Source organism: Callithrix jacchus, chromosome 4 (genome assembly GCF_049354715.1).
Source record: "Callithrix jacchus isolate 240 chromosome 4, calJac240_pri, whole genome shotgun sequence".
NCBI lineage: Eukaryota > Metazoa > Chordata > Mammalia > Primates > Cebidae > Callithrix > Callithrix jacchus.
In genome coordinates this window covers 115,173,820-115,186,875 of record NC_133505.1, presented here as the reverse complement: position 1 = coordinate 115,186,875, position 13,056 = coordinate 115,173,820, and the positions used below count along the sequence as shown (strand labels likewise).

General features: G+C 36.7%; 1 protein-coding gene and 1 non-coding gene across 5 annotated transcripts in view; both read left to right on the top strand.

Moving 5' to 3' along the window:
- The window catches only part of SESN1 (sestrin 1), a 123,930-nt gene that overhangs the window by 31,379 nt on the left and 79,495 nt on the right, over positions 1-13,056 (top strand). The gene's annotated exons all lie outside the window — the stretch shown is intronic.
- LOC118153271 (U6 spliceosomal RNA) lies at positions 8,374-8,479 on the top strand. Its single transcript, XR_004742528.1, has one exon. It is a non-coding gene; the product is annotated as a U6 spliceosomal RNA (small nuclear RNA).

The following is a 13,056-nucleotide window of genomic DNA, read 5'->3' as shown; positions in this document are numbered from 1 at the left end:
TGAGGCTGATCTAGTAGGCTAAGGCAGCAGCAAAAATAAATTGCTCTCCTGAATAGTCAAGGTGAGCTCAGTTGAGGGTCCTGAGGAAGTTTCTATAGTATTTGAGGACTCAAAACTAAGAGATGGAAAAGGAAAGACCAAAGGGAAGGAGAGGTAATAACACAAAGCTATAGCCATAGGAATGAGGCTCTGCCAATGAAATGGATCCCTTTGAAGAGCTTACATTCCTTTTTTGTTTTCTTTGAATTTGGAGGACAGTTGTCATATTTAGCAGTCAGTTATAGGGAATTTTCTCTCCTATTGTTACTATCCTTTATCTCCAAACTGTCTATAAAAGACTTCTACCCTTGATGATGGCACATTAATGATGCTCTGTGAAGTGACAGCAGGGTGGGCACTGTGCAGGAGGGTGCCATGGGAGCTCAGGGAAGTGGGTCATGGTGTGGAGGAGCTGCAGTGACAGTGATACAATCCCCTTGTGCCCAGATAGACTGGAAACCTACAGATGGGGAGGGGAAGTTGTGGTGAGTGAGGAGGAATTCGGGTTCAAGCTGTTCTGTTGAATAATAGGGGCTGGAGAATGGTGGGACATCCAGACTACAGGCTTTTGGAGTTATATACTCTTTTCCTCATCAGAAAAGCAATCAGATTAAATTGTATTAGAATGAAAGGTGAAAAGTAGGCCTTTTCACCTTTGAAAGTAGGACTGTCTGAGGAAGCATAATTGATTTTGCAAATATTGCACCGATGAAGCAGGGCCAAGGAGATAATGAAATGATGATGGTTTTTTACTTTTTTACTCCAAATCTGAGAGTTTCTTTTGTATTCTGGCATCTGTTTGCTACTTCAAATGTGACTTACATTTGCTGTACTTTAAGTCTTCATTAACACTTGACCCAGGCAAATCCGTTTTTCTCTGCAGGTAAGTGTTAGACCTCTGAAACTTTTAAGCTTAGCACTGTCTTTCACTATTGCAGCATGTTTCTTTTTGAGATGGTCATTATTTCTTCTAAAAAATAATATTCATTTATATCTGTTGGTTATTCAAGTGGCATGGGCGTGCGAGGTGTCTTCATGAACCGCTTTTTTCTACTTCATATCATACATAACTGAAAACAGAAGGCTATAGTTGACTTCTTTAGTTTCGTCTTACTTTTAATAAAATTTAAATGTCATCATATGATCTGAGTGTTATGATACATGTCTGGATCTTGGTTACTCAAATTGGTCAAAATCTCCTAAGGGAAATAGAGTAGACTCACATATAATTCCCAACTACTTTCTTTTTTATTATCCCAGAGGGATCCGTATTCCTTTCTTACCCTCACCCATTGCAGCGAGAAAAAGAAAAATAATAGCCCTCCTGCTCCAACAAAAATCACACCAAAAACCTTCATGATTTAAAAAACAAGCAAGCTTATGTTTGGCTTCTCTCCCCACAAGGAAGCTACAACAAAGGCTCTACAGAGAGAGAGTTTGGTAGAAATCACAAATTTTTGTATTTTTGTTTTAGTTTACAGACATTATTAAGCCAAAAATCAAGATACAGGATCTAACAAAGGTTTTTTATTATCTGTCAATATGAGTATTAGTTGGAGAGAATTAATTTGAATGTAGAAACAGGAACTATTGTATTAGTTTCATAACTTACCTTTCTCTGAGTATAGATAGTAGTGATTCTTTTATCCCTCTTAAACTTGCCTCTTTTGAGATATGAAAGGCAATTTTATTTTTAGTTTAGGCTCTTATCTTACATTACACTAAAAGGAGTTCTAATCTTATAAAATACTTTCAATGTATTGGTTTTAGATTCTAATTACAGATAGTATTATAATAGAGAAAATGTATAGTAATAATTTCAATATTTTAAAGTAATATTAAAGTAATATATTTAATATTTTAAAATAATTTTCTTTGTCTTTTTGTCTTTTTTTATTTTTTATTTTTTTGAGATGGAGTTTTGCTCTCCTTACCCAGGCTGGAGTGCAATGGTGCGATCTCGGCTCACCGCAAGCTCCCCCTCCTGGGTTCAGGCAATTCTCCTGCCTCAGCCTCCTGAGTAGGTGGGATTACAGGCACGCGCCACCATGCCCAGCTAATTTTTTGTATTTTTAGTAGAGACAGGGTTACACCATGTTGACCAGGATGGTCTCGATCTCTTGACCTCGTGATCCACCCACCTCGGCCTCCCAAAGTGCTGGGATTACAGGTATGAGCCACCGCACACGGCTATTTTTGTCTTTAATAAGGGGTCACTATTTTAAGACACCAAGAATATTACAGTCACTGATGTTAGAAAGACAATGAGTGATCCAGAGTCTTTTCTATACCTGAACACACATTTATTTTATTTTTTGGCCTGCAACCTTGTCCTTCTTACAGTGGCCCAATATCTTGCTTTTTCTTTGTTGATTTTTAATCCTCTAGTCATCTTATTACACATTTGAAGTTATTTAAGAAAGAAAAATGACCATGCTCAGAGTTCCTCCCTATGTCTACATGATCAAATAGAAAGGACTCTGTGAGAGGGACAATTGGGTGATTTTTAAAACCAGGTGAGTTTATATTTTAGTTATTTCAATCACGGTGAATTGTTACTTCTTTTAAAATTAGAAAAATAAAAAGAAACAAATCTCTGAAAATTGAATGAGTAAATGGAAACAGGAAAAGAAGAAACTAAATAGCAATAGTTATTCCTATGAATCTGAGAAGCATCATAATAAATAATAGTATTAGGGGAAAATAATTGTTTGTAAACCTGTAAGAACAGTGAGAGTGATAATGATTCTCAGATATGCCTATAGTTATGCTTATATGCCTATATATGCTTATAAAGGTTATGATAATAGATGTGAAAATGGGAAATAATAGGAATAGAGAATTGAAAAGAGTTAAAGAGCTATTAAATGTGGTAACTAAAGGAGAGAGGGATTGAAAATAAGTGCAAAATTTTACAATTCAAATAGCACAATTTTTTATGTGACAGGTAACTTATGTGACATACTTGAGGAAAACAAGAGCACACAGTACTGTTCTTGATAACTATTTTTAAATCATCATAGCATGTATATGAAGACATGCAGGCAACTAGAGAGTGCCATTAGAAAGTAAAACAGAGGACTGGTTATTGTTGCTGTTGCTGCTGTTTGCCTCTGTTATATATGTAGATATTGCTAAATTGTTACTAGTTTATCACCACACAGATATTGCCTACATTAAAGTATACTGTTAGCTATATAGACTTGTTTACACTTAATATACTCTCTGCTTTTTTCCCTCCCTCCCTTTCTTCATTTCTTTTTTTCTTCCTTCATCTCTCTCCCCTCTCTCTCTGTCTCCCTTCTTTCTCTCTGTCTCTCTCTCCCTTCCTCCTTCTTTCCTCTCTCCTTGCTCTCCCTCCCTCCCTCCCTCCCTCCCTCCCTCTCTCTTTTCTCTCTTTCATTTGATATTTTCTATGTTCCACATTTTGATTTGGTGATTGATGATGAACTGTGGCTTTCAGATCTTCCTTTTGTTCTAAAGTACATACTGTCCTAAATCATTTTCTATTTTGGTGTTAATCAGTACATCATTGGGCAGAATATTGTCTAGGTGGCTGAATCCATGATGCTTTGGGGCTAAATACACTATTTTCCATTATAGCCTGATATGTGGCCTAGGTCACCTTTAGGTTTATTGACTCTGAGCTAACTCTGGAGTCATCTATAAACCTTTATTTATCATCTTGGCATATAATCAAGAACATAAGGATATAGCTGTTTGAGGATTTGAATGATCATAGCCTGTAGGAAAAAAAGGAGGCAGTGGGGGAAATTCTAGAAGTTGGCAGATATCAATCAAGCCAGTTTAGTGACAAGACTAAATACTACTTCACTAAGATTCTAAGGCTATTTCATGATGATTTTACCATTCATTGTTAATTTCCATATCATGAATTTCAGTTCTTTGGATCCAAAATTATATACATGGCTTAATTTTATTTTTTTCTATTTAATTCAGCATTGATATAGGTAAAGTAAAAGGCTGCAAGCTGGGGCAAAATAAAAAATTAAATTTTTTAGATTTTTTACTTTATTCTTTAAAAAAAAGAGAGAGTATAACTATTTTCAGACATTTTTCAGTACCAGACAACTTGTAGAAGGTATTTTTCTTCCTTTAAAATGCTTTATTAACTTCACAATATAATGAACAGTTTTGTATGTAAATAGTTAAAACTCCCCTGGTGAGGAATTTATAGATTGAATAGAAAGACAATCAGATTAAAAGATGGTAACTCAAGACTTAACCTGATATGAAGTATTGTTGAAAGCTTAAAGGCAAAAGAATCAGCAAAGGTACATAGGAAAATGCAAAGGGGAAACAGTAGTAATCACAGCATTAATCTCAGAGAAGACCTCAGGATTCAAGGATTAAGTAAAACTCATCTTTATTGACAAGATAGTGAGTTCTCAGTCGGGATGAGCAGACCAGTTCCCCAGCTGTAGTTCCCTAAATTTTCTCTTGATTGCTCTGCCTCCAGGAACATTTCCACATCATCTCCATCCCCTCCGGTCCCATCATTCTAATTGAGTTGGCTACTGGGTATGGCTCATGGAAAATTTGGGGCAAGTCATTGGTCTGTGCAGCTTGCTGGCCTTCCCCTCAACACCCTGCCCAAGGGCAGGCTTCTCTCTTTTCCTGTGTGCTCCCTTCCATCACCCCACCCTCCTACTTATTTCTCTTCAGTTATTCCTGAACCTACCTTGGCAGTTTCCTTCTCCTCTTCTATCTGGTGTAGAGGTATGTCTCTATACTGACTGACAGACATACTCATGCTCCCTTCTCAAGCCAGAAGCCTGCCTGACCTCTGCACGGTGACTTCTGAGACTCAGACAGATCAGTGACCAAGGGCTATTTCTCTCTGCAAAAAGGCTTAATTACCCATTCATTTGGTATGATTTCAGACATCTTGTTCTCCTTGAGACCAACTATGAAGTATGTTCCAAACTTTGCAGGTGAAGTTATATATTTACCTTTATACAGTAGTTCCACCTTATCTATGGTTTCACATTCCTTGCTTTCACTTGCCAACAGTACAGTATAATAAGGTATTTTTGAGATAGACAAGAGACCACACTCACATAACCTTTATTACAGTATATTCTTATCGTTATTCTATTATTACTTAATGTTTTTAATCTCTTACTGGGCCTAATTTCTAAATTAAACTATGTCATAGCTATGTATGTATAGGACAAAACATAGTACATAGGGGATTCAGTACTATTTGTGGCTTCACACATTTATGGGGGGTCTTGGAATGTGTCCCCCACAGATACCAGGGGACTATTGTATATGAATTCATGTTGTAATATGGCTATTTCTCTGTCTCTCTGTTACACACACACACACACACACACACACCACCACCACCTTAAAATTTTTATATATGACTTCTCATAGTGTTTTGGTTAAAGGTAAATTTTTTTTTACATGGTCTCACATAATTTATCATCCAAACTGGGATACTGTGAGAGAAGGGATTATGCCAAGTCAACAGGAGTAAGCCAAGATGAATAGCCTCCCTGCAAGGCTCTCTGTGGTCTGGCTGCTGAACTCATCAGCCTCACCTTGCAGTGTGCTCTTCCTCACTCTGTGTTCCCAGACTCACAGGCCCACTTGACTTACTGCTTACTCTTGCTGGAAAGTCTTTGACATCCTTTTTCCTCTACCTGGAGAGAGCCTCACCTCTGCTCTGTTATTCACCTAATAAACTCCCCCCATTCATTTTTCGGATTTCTCTCTGTTGTAATTTCCTCAAGAATGCCTTCTAGGCTGGGTATGGTGGCTCATGCCTGTAGTCCCAGCCACTTCGGAGGCTGAGGCAGGAGGAACGCTTGAGACTAGGAGTTCAAGGCTACAGTAAGCCGTGACTGTACCACTGCACTCCAGTCAGGGTGACAGAATGAGACCCCGTTTCTTAAAAAGAAAGCCTTCTAGGACTTTCCTAACTTGATCCATTCTCTCTCATTATTCTTCAGAGTACCATACTTTATCATATTTAGATAATTCTTGGATTAATTTCTGTCTTCCATTAAAGTGAGGTTTAATGTGGGTAGAGACCATATCAGGGTTTTCTCATCATTTATTTTTTCATCACTCATTAGGCACGTAGTAAAAACTAAATAAATATTTGTTAGATTAATTAATTTTTTTTTTGAGACAGGGTCTCACTCTATTGCCAAGGCTGGAGTACAGTGGTGTGCTCTCAGCTCACTGCAACCTCCGCCTCCTAGGCTCAAGCCATCTTCCCACCTCAGCCTCCCAAATAGTTAGGACTACAGGTGAACACCACTATGCCTGGCTAATTTTTGTGTTTTTAGTAGAAACAGGGTTTCACCATGTTGCCCAGGCTGGTCTCGAACTCCTGGCCTCAAGCAATCCACCCACCTCTGTCTCCCAAAGTGCTGGGAATACAGGTGTGAGCCACCTCACCGGCAGGTTAATTAATTTAAAAGAGGAAGATGAAGATCAAGTTTATTGCATATCCCAAAATATTTAAGTAGAATTAATTCTGATATGTCCCCTTTAATTTTTGCTTAAAATACATAGTACATTTTAAATTTATAACTGAAAATGTTCAAAATTTAAAATTTTTATATACATGTTATACACAAATAGAAAATTTCTACACTTATTAAATTTGTTGAAAAAAATTTTTTGGTCAAGGCTGTTTATTTCTTACATAGATTGCCTGTCTATTATTTAGGTTTAATACATGGAATCAGATGTGGTTTCAAAATCTCCATGTTAGTACATTGTTCTTTTTTCCTAAGGGAAATGTAAAATTAGGAGTAATTTACTGTTGCTTTAATTTTAGATTATGTACATTTTAAAGTCAGATATACAACTAAGTTATGAATAATATATGTGAGATATTTCAAAAAGTAAAATGCGTTTTTTAAAAAAATTGTTAACTTCTGAGTAGCAATTTAATCACAGATTAAATCAAGGCTCATATGCATGTATTGATTTAACCATTTAAATGTACTTGATTTGAAATCAGTCTGTCCTGATGGAAAGATTGGGAGGGGAGGATAGAAAGAACAGTGCATACTTTTTCCTGGAGACATTGAAAGTTGCCTGGCATAAATTCAATACAGAGAGAAGGAAGATTATGTTGTTATTCCTGATTCCCCTGGTCATTTGTCTTGGGGGGAACAATTGCTGCATTCCAGTAACAAGTTTTCTGAGTCTTACTGATAGCTCCATGACACATTAAGTACTGATCTCATTTAATTATAATAAGTCAAATTAAATTATTCTATGTAGTTAAAGTAGAATCGAGCATCCTACAGATGCTGCACTAATTATAGTTATTGATGGCCTACTTTTTCTGACCTTAAAAGGTAAATGAGGGAGGGAATTGTCTTTGTCTTTGAGGGATTTTTCCCTCTAAAAGAGATTAGTTCACTGTCATTGCTGTTTATTTTTACCTTACACTTTTCTAGAATCATAAAACTGCACAGTACTGAACTAATCAATAGAAAGGGCAGATGAATATTCTCCCAAAGGAGAAAAGACTTGGCAGGTCAAATCAGAGATGTCAGATCTCTCTCCCCACTCCAATTCGAAATTGTAAAGTTTTATAAACAGGTGCTTTAAGCAAAAGATGGGATCTGTGAATCAGGAATACATACATGAGACACTAACTAATTTTAAAAGCTATTACAATTCTTAAAATAATTCTCTAAAAAGTTTCCTTTTAAGCGTCTTTAAAATCTATTCTAGAAAAAAACTCAATAAATTATCCTTTGTTAATGTTTTATTTAGTGGTATGGCTTTTTCCACAGATTAGATTGTTTACTTTTTAAGATAAATGTGTGTGTGTACGCATATGTGTGTTTTTCTTTTTTGTTGTTTGTTACTGTTTATTAATGTTTGATTAACAGAGGCCTAGCTTTGGTGCTTTCAGGCTGAGAACTAAAGGGATGATTTGTAGAAAACCAAAGTAGGTCAAAGAGTACCCTGGTGTAGCAAAGGGGAAGTCCCTGAGTTTAGTTACATTGTCTTGCCTCTGGTGGAGTTCACTTTCATTGTTATAGTTGAGGCCTGTCTTCCTGTGAGTGGAAGAAATCATCAAATTGCAGAAGTCTCGGGAATATTATCATAAGTAACTTTAAAACAATATGTTATTGTTAAGTTATAGTGGGGAGGGGGTGGTAGGGGCAGCAAAGGAAAAATAAAAAGTAGAATTGAATTTATCACTAAATTAATTTCACAAATCAAAAGCAAAAATATGCATGAATATGACAGCTTCCCTAAGTATGATGTAAGGAGTACTCTGTGGGTCCCTGTGGGATGGAAACTAGCATTTCAAGTTTTGTCCACCTTGTGCTTGCTTCAGCAGCACATATGCCAAAATTGGAACAATACAGAGAAAATTAGCATGCCCCTGTGCAAGAATGACATGCAAATTTGTAAAGCATTGCATATTTTAAAAATAAAAATACAAACAAAACTTTGCCCTCCTATTTTGCTTTTTTATATATAGGCATTATGGAAGTGACTGTGTTTTGAAATCAAGGAGCCGTTCCAGGCTTTAACAATCACATCATGTTATTTCTGAACATATGCAATTAAATAAACATTAAAAGTAAACCTACTGATCGTTGCAATAGCAACTATCACACTTTTATGAAACACCATTTTGTGTCTGCTTTGCTGTGATTAAGCAGTACTTTTAGAATCCAGAAATGTACTCTGGCTAGCTTCAAAGATCTTAGACTGTTTTTTACATCTTAAAGTTAAAATGAATTTTTCTTAAAATTAAATTTTAAGAAATAGCTTCCTCAGGTTGGTTAAATGTTAAGAAGTTATTATCTGTAAATTATACATCTATATATGTGTGTGTATGTATATATATATGAAGTGATATATATGGAGTTACGTAAATTTTGAAAACTTTATATTAAATTTGGTGTTTCCTCAAATACAGTATACTTGATATTTTGGATTATGTTATCTCTTACAGCAGAAGATTTATTCTCTGACTAAATTTCCTTTCTTTAGGTACTGCCCCCATCCCTTTATATGGGCAAGACCCCCTTGAGAATATTAAGCCTTTTAGCTCAGAGTTTTACTGAAGTTATTTTCTATTGTATTTGCCAAGGATTGCTGACAACTTAAAAAGCTATCATATGAGTGAACACCAGTTGCCTAGATTGTTTGATGATTTTGGTCAAGTGTGGATCAGGATTTCCTGTCATTTTTCTTCGTCTTCTGGGGCTGTATTGCCTCTATCTCTGAGCAATTGTACACTTGGAAAGAAAAAACAAAGCAAGGTCACTAGATCTAAATTACTTTTACTTCTGTGCCAAATGAAAGTTTTCTTCTGTTATGTGTTACAATGTTTGGCTTCTTTTGGCATCCAGAGAGAGATACACAGTTAGGAGGGGAATGTGGGATTGTATAGGAGAGATTTTCCTGAGCTGAACTCTTACTTATTCTGTAGTCATGCATCGCCTAATGATGGGCATACATTCTGCGAAATGTTGTTGGGCAATTTTGTCATTGGGCAAACATCACAGAGTGTACTTACACAAACCTAGATGATATAGCCTACTGCACACCCAGGCTATATGGTATAACCTAGTGTTCCTAGGCTACAGACCTGTAAGCATGTTACTGTACTGAATACACACTGGCAGTTGTAACACAATGGTAAGTATTTGTATATCTAAATATATCTAAGTCTGAGCAACATGGTGACACCTCATCTCTACAAAAATACAAAACTTAGTCCCGTGTGGTAGCACGTGCCTGTAGTTCCAGCTACTCAGAGGCTGAGGTGGGAGGATCACTTGGACTCAGGAGTTTGAGGCTACAGTGAGCCATGATCATGCCACTGCTCTCCAACCTAGGCGGCAGGGCGAGAGCCTGTCTCAAAAAAAAAAAAAAAAATTAATATATCTAAACATTAAAAAAAGGTATAGTAAAAAAAAATGATGCTATACAGTATTAGGGGACCCTGTTGTACATGTAGTACATCATTGACTGAAACATCATTATGTGGCACATGATTGAACCTCATCTAGAGACAGCTACTTCCTTCTCTTGGACGGAAACGTGTTCCTGGAATTGATGTGAAAAAGCAGATTATCATCAAGAGAAACATTTTCTTATGGATTATATGATCCAGCAGCTTGGAATACATTTCTGAATTCTTTGTGTTTTGGGGTGTAACTGAATAAAGTTTTTAGTATGTCAAAGGGAGACATGTTTTAAGAAGTAGGCATTCTACTAAAGAGTATTGTAATTGCTTACTGAACGAAGGAGTTAATCCTTGCCACTGCCTTTAAATACTAGGAGTTCCTGCAGGACAGCCTGAATATGTTTTCTGGATCAGGAAATAAACAACTGGGTTCCAGAAGATAAGAGAAGTATAAACTTCTGAGCAGAGGCAGATCCTTGAATAAAAGGAAGCTTTCTTTAGAAACAGTAATCAGGTGTTGGGAATTGTTGAGTATCTCAGTGTGGAATGTATTTGGCTGCAAATAACAAAAAAACCTACTATGTAGTATAAACAGATAGGGGTCTGCCTCCACAGGAAGTCTTAATTAGGCAATCCAGAGCTGATGTGATGTTGAAGGACATTAATAAAAACCGTCTGCCATCCTTAGAATGTGATTTTTATCAAGGTCGTAAAAAGGCAGTTGTACCTTCAGGCATAACTGTATTTCTGGCATTTATTGCTGTATTACAAAATTACCCTAAAACGTATCAGATTTAAATAATAAATATTGATTATCTCACATAGTTTCTGAGGGTTGAGAATTCAGGAGTGGCTTAGCTGGGAGGTTCTGGCTCAGGGTCCCTCATGAGGTTGCAGTCAAGATACCAGCTGGGGCTGCAGTCCTCTAAAGGCTTGGTTGAGCCGGAGATCTGCTTTCTAAACTAACTCACATGGACTGTCAGCAGTAGGATTCAGTTCCTCACCACAGGGATTTCTCTTCAAGGCATGGCAGTGGTCTTCTCTCAGAACAAATGATCTGAGAGAGCGGGGAGGGTCTAGAGTGTGTGTGTCAGGAGGGAGAGGACAGATGGAGACAAGAACAAGATGGAAGTTGCTATGTTGTTTATAACCTAATCTTTGAAGTGAGCTGGCACTCCTACCATATTCTTTCATCACAGAACCCTGATCAGTATGGGAAGGGACTACACAAGGATGTAGTCCCTTCAAGAGGCAAGCATCATTGGGAGCCATCTTGGAAGCTGCCTCCTACACACCACAGATATGTACTAAGCAGTAAGAAGGAAAGTAAAGAGGCAGTGCTAGCAGACTTCTGTTTGTATCTCATCGGTCAGAACTGTGTAACATAGCTTTTCAATGGAGGCTGGGGAGTCAAATGTTTAATTTTTGCAGTCTCTGTAGTACAGACAGTTAGAAGGAAGTTGGAAATGGAACTTGGTTAGCCTACTGTTCATTGTCTGCCACTACCAGGGATTGGATGACAATGACTACTTTTACTTTGGCTGTATTGCCTGTTCTTAAAGTTAACAATGCATCTTCTAGGAGATTAAAAGTAGCCCAGAAAATTTGTTGTTGTTTTTTCTGAGACAAAGTCTTGCTCTGTCACCCAAGCTGGAGTGCAGTGGTACAATCATGGCTTATGGCAGCCTCATCCTCCTGGGCACAGGTTATTCTCCTGTCTCAACCTCCTGAGTAACTGGGACCATACACAGATGCACACTACCATGCCTGGCTAATTTTTAAATTATTTGTAAAGATGAGGTCTCCTTATATTGCTCAGGCTGGTCTTAAACTCCTGAGCTACAGCAGTCTTCCTGCTTTGGCCTCCCAAAGTGTTGGGATTACAGGTATGAGCCACTGCACCCAGTGAATTTTTAAAGTGTGGTGGTTTCTCTAGTTGTTACAGAAATAAAGTTCTCCTGCCACCTAGCTAACAGAAATAGCTAAAGGTTACTAAATTGTGAATCATAAGTAGTTGTGAGGAAATTTTAGGTTACTGTCACCTTTGTATTCTTTTACATTTGTTTGCATAAAATATTTTGGCAGTAAAAATCCTGAAATCTAAAACTGTAACCCAATGCCTGTGTTTTCAGATCTAAAAAGATAAATTCTTCCCAGCAACAAATATTGAGTACCTACCATATATCATGGACAATTGGTATAGAGCTTACAAAATTTTTAGAAATTTAAAAATAATATGTTAGGCACTATTTTACTTAGTGATAATTTTATTTGTAATGGTTACTAGATTTTTGAAAACTATATTGTTGATTGAAATAACCATTCTGTTTTTTATGTATTCTTTCATTAGTTTGTACCAAATTACATTTCTGAAAAAATACCACACAACTTGGAAACATGAAAGTAGAATCTGAAAAGGTAGGGACCCAAAAAGGATTGGAGAGGAAAGTGAAGGGAGTTAGATGCAAAAAATAAATGGAAGGGAGATGGGGACCAGGATTATCCTATCCTCCCTTTCCTCTCTTCATACAGGGACCAGGTAGAAAGAGGACTCTCTTTTCAGGAAGGGGAAGCACATAGCAATTAGCAGGTAGAGGTGACGATTAGAAGCTTGTATGAGCAGATGTCATGCCTTGAAAACATATCCATAAGTTTCGGACAAAAGGCTGGTTTGATAAATATACTGGAATAGCTGTTCACGTTTGTTAGTGTGAGGTAACACAACTCTTAGTGTGTGTTACCTCACACCAACAAATATAACTGCTATTTAATTTGACATTAAGTTAGGGAAGCTCTTTTAAAGCATAAAAACAAAAGAAAGCTTTAATAGAAAAGATAGTATTGACTGCAGAAAAATTAAGTACATCAAAAAGTACCTTAAATTTAAAATATAAAACCACAAGTTGGAAAAATGAGTTGTATCACATATGAAAGAGCTAATATTCTTAATATATAAAGAAGCTCTTAAAGTCAATCAGAAAAAGAAAAAGACAAAAATAGAAAAATGGATGTTATAAACAAAAATTTTGAACAAGTGTGCAAAAAATTCAACTTCATCATAGCAAATTTTTTAAAGAGACTGT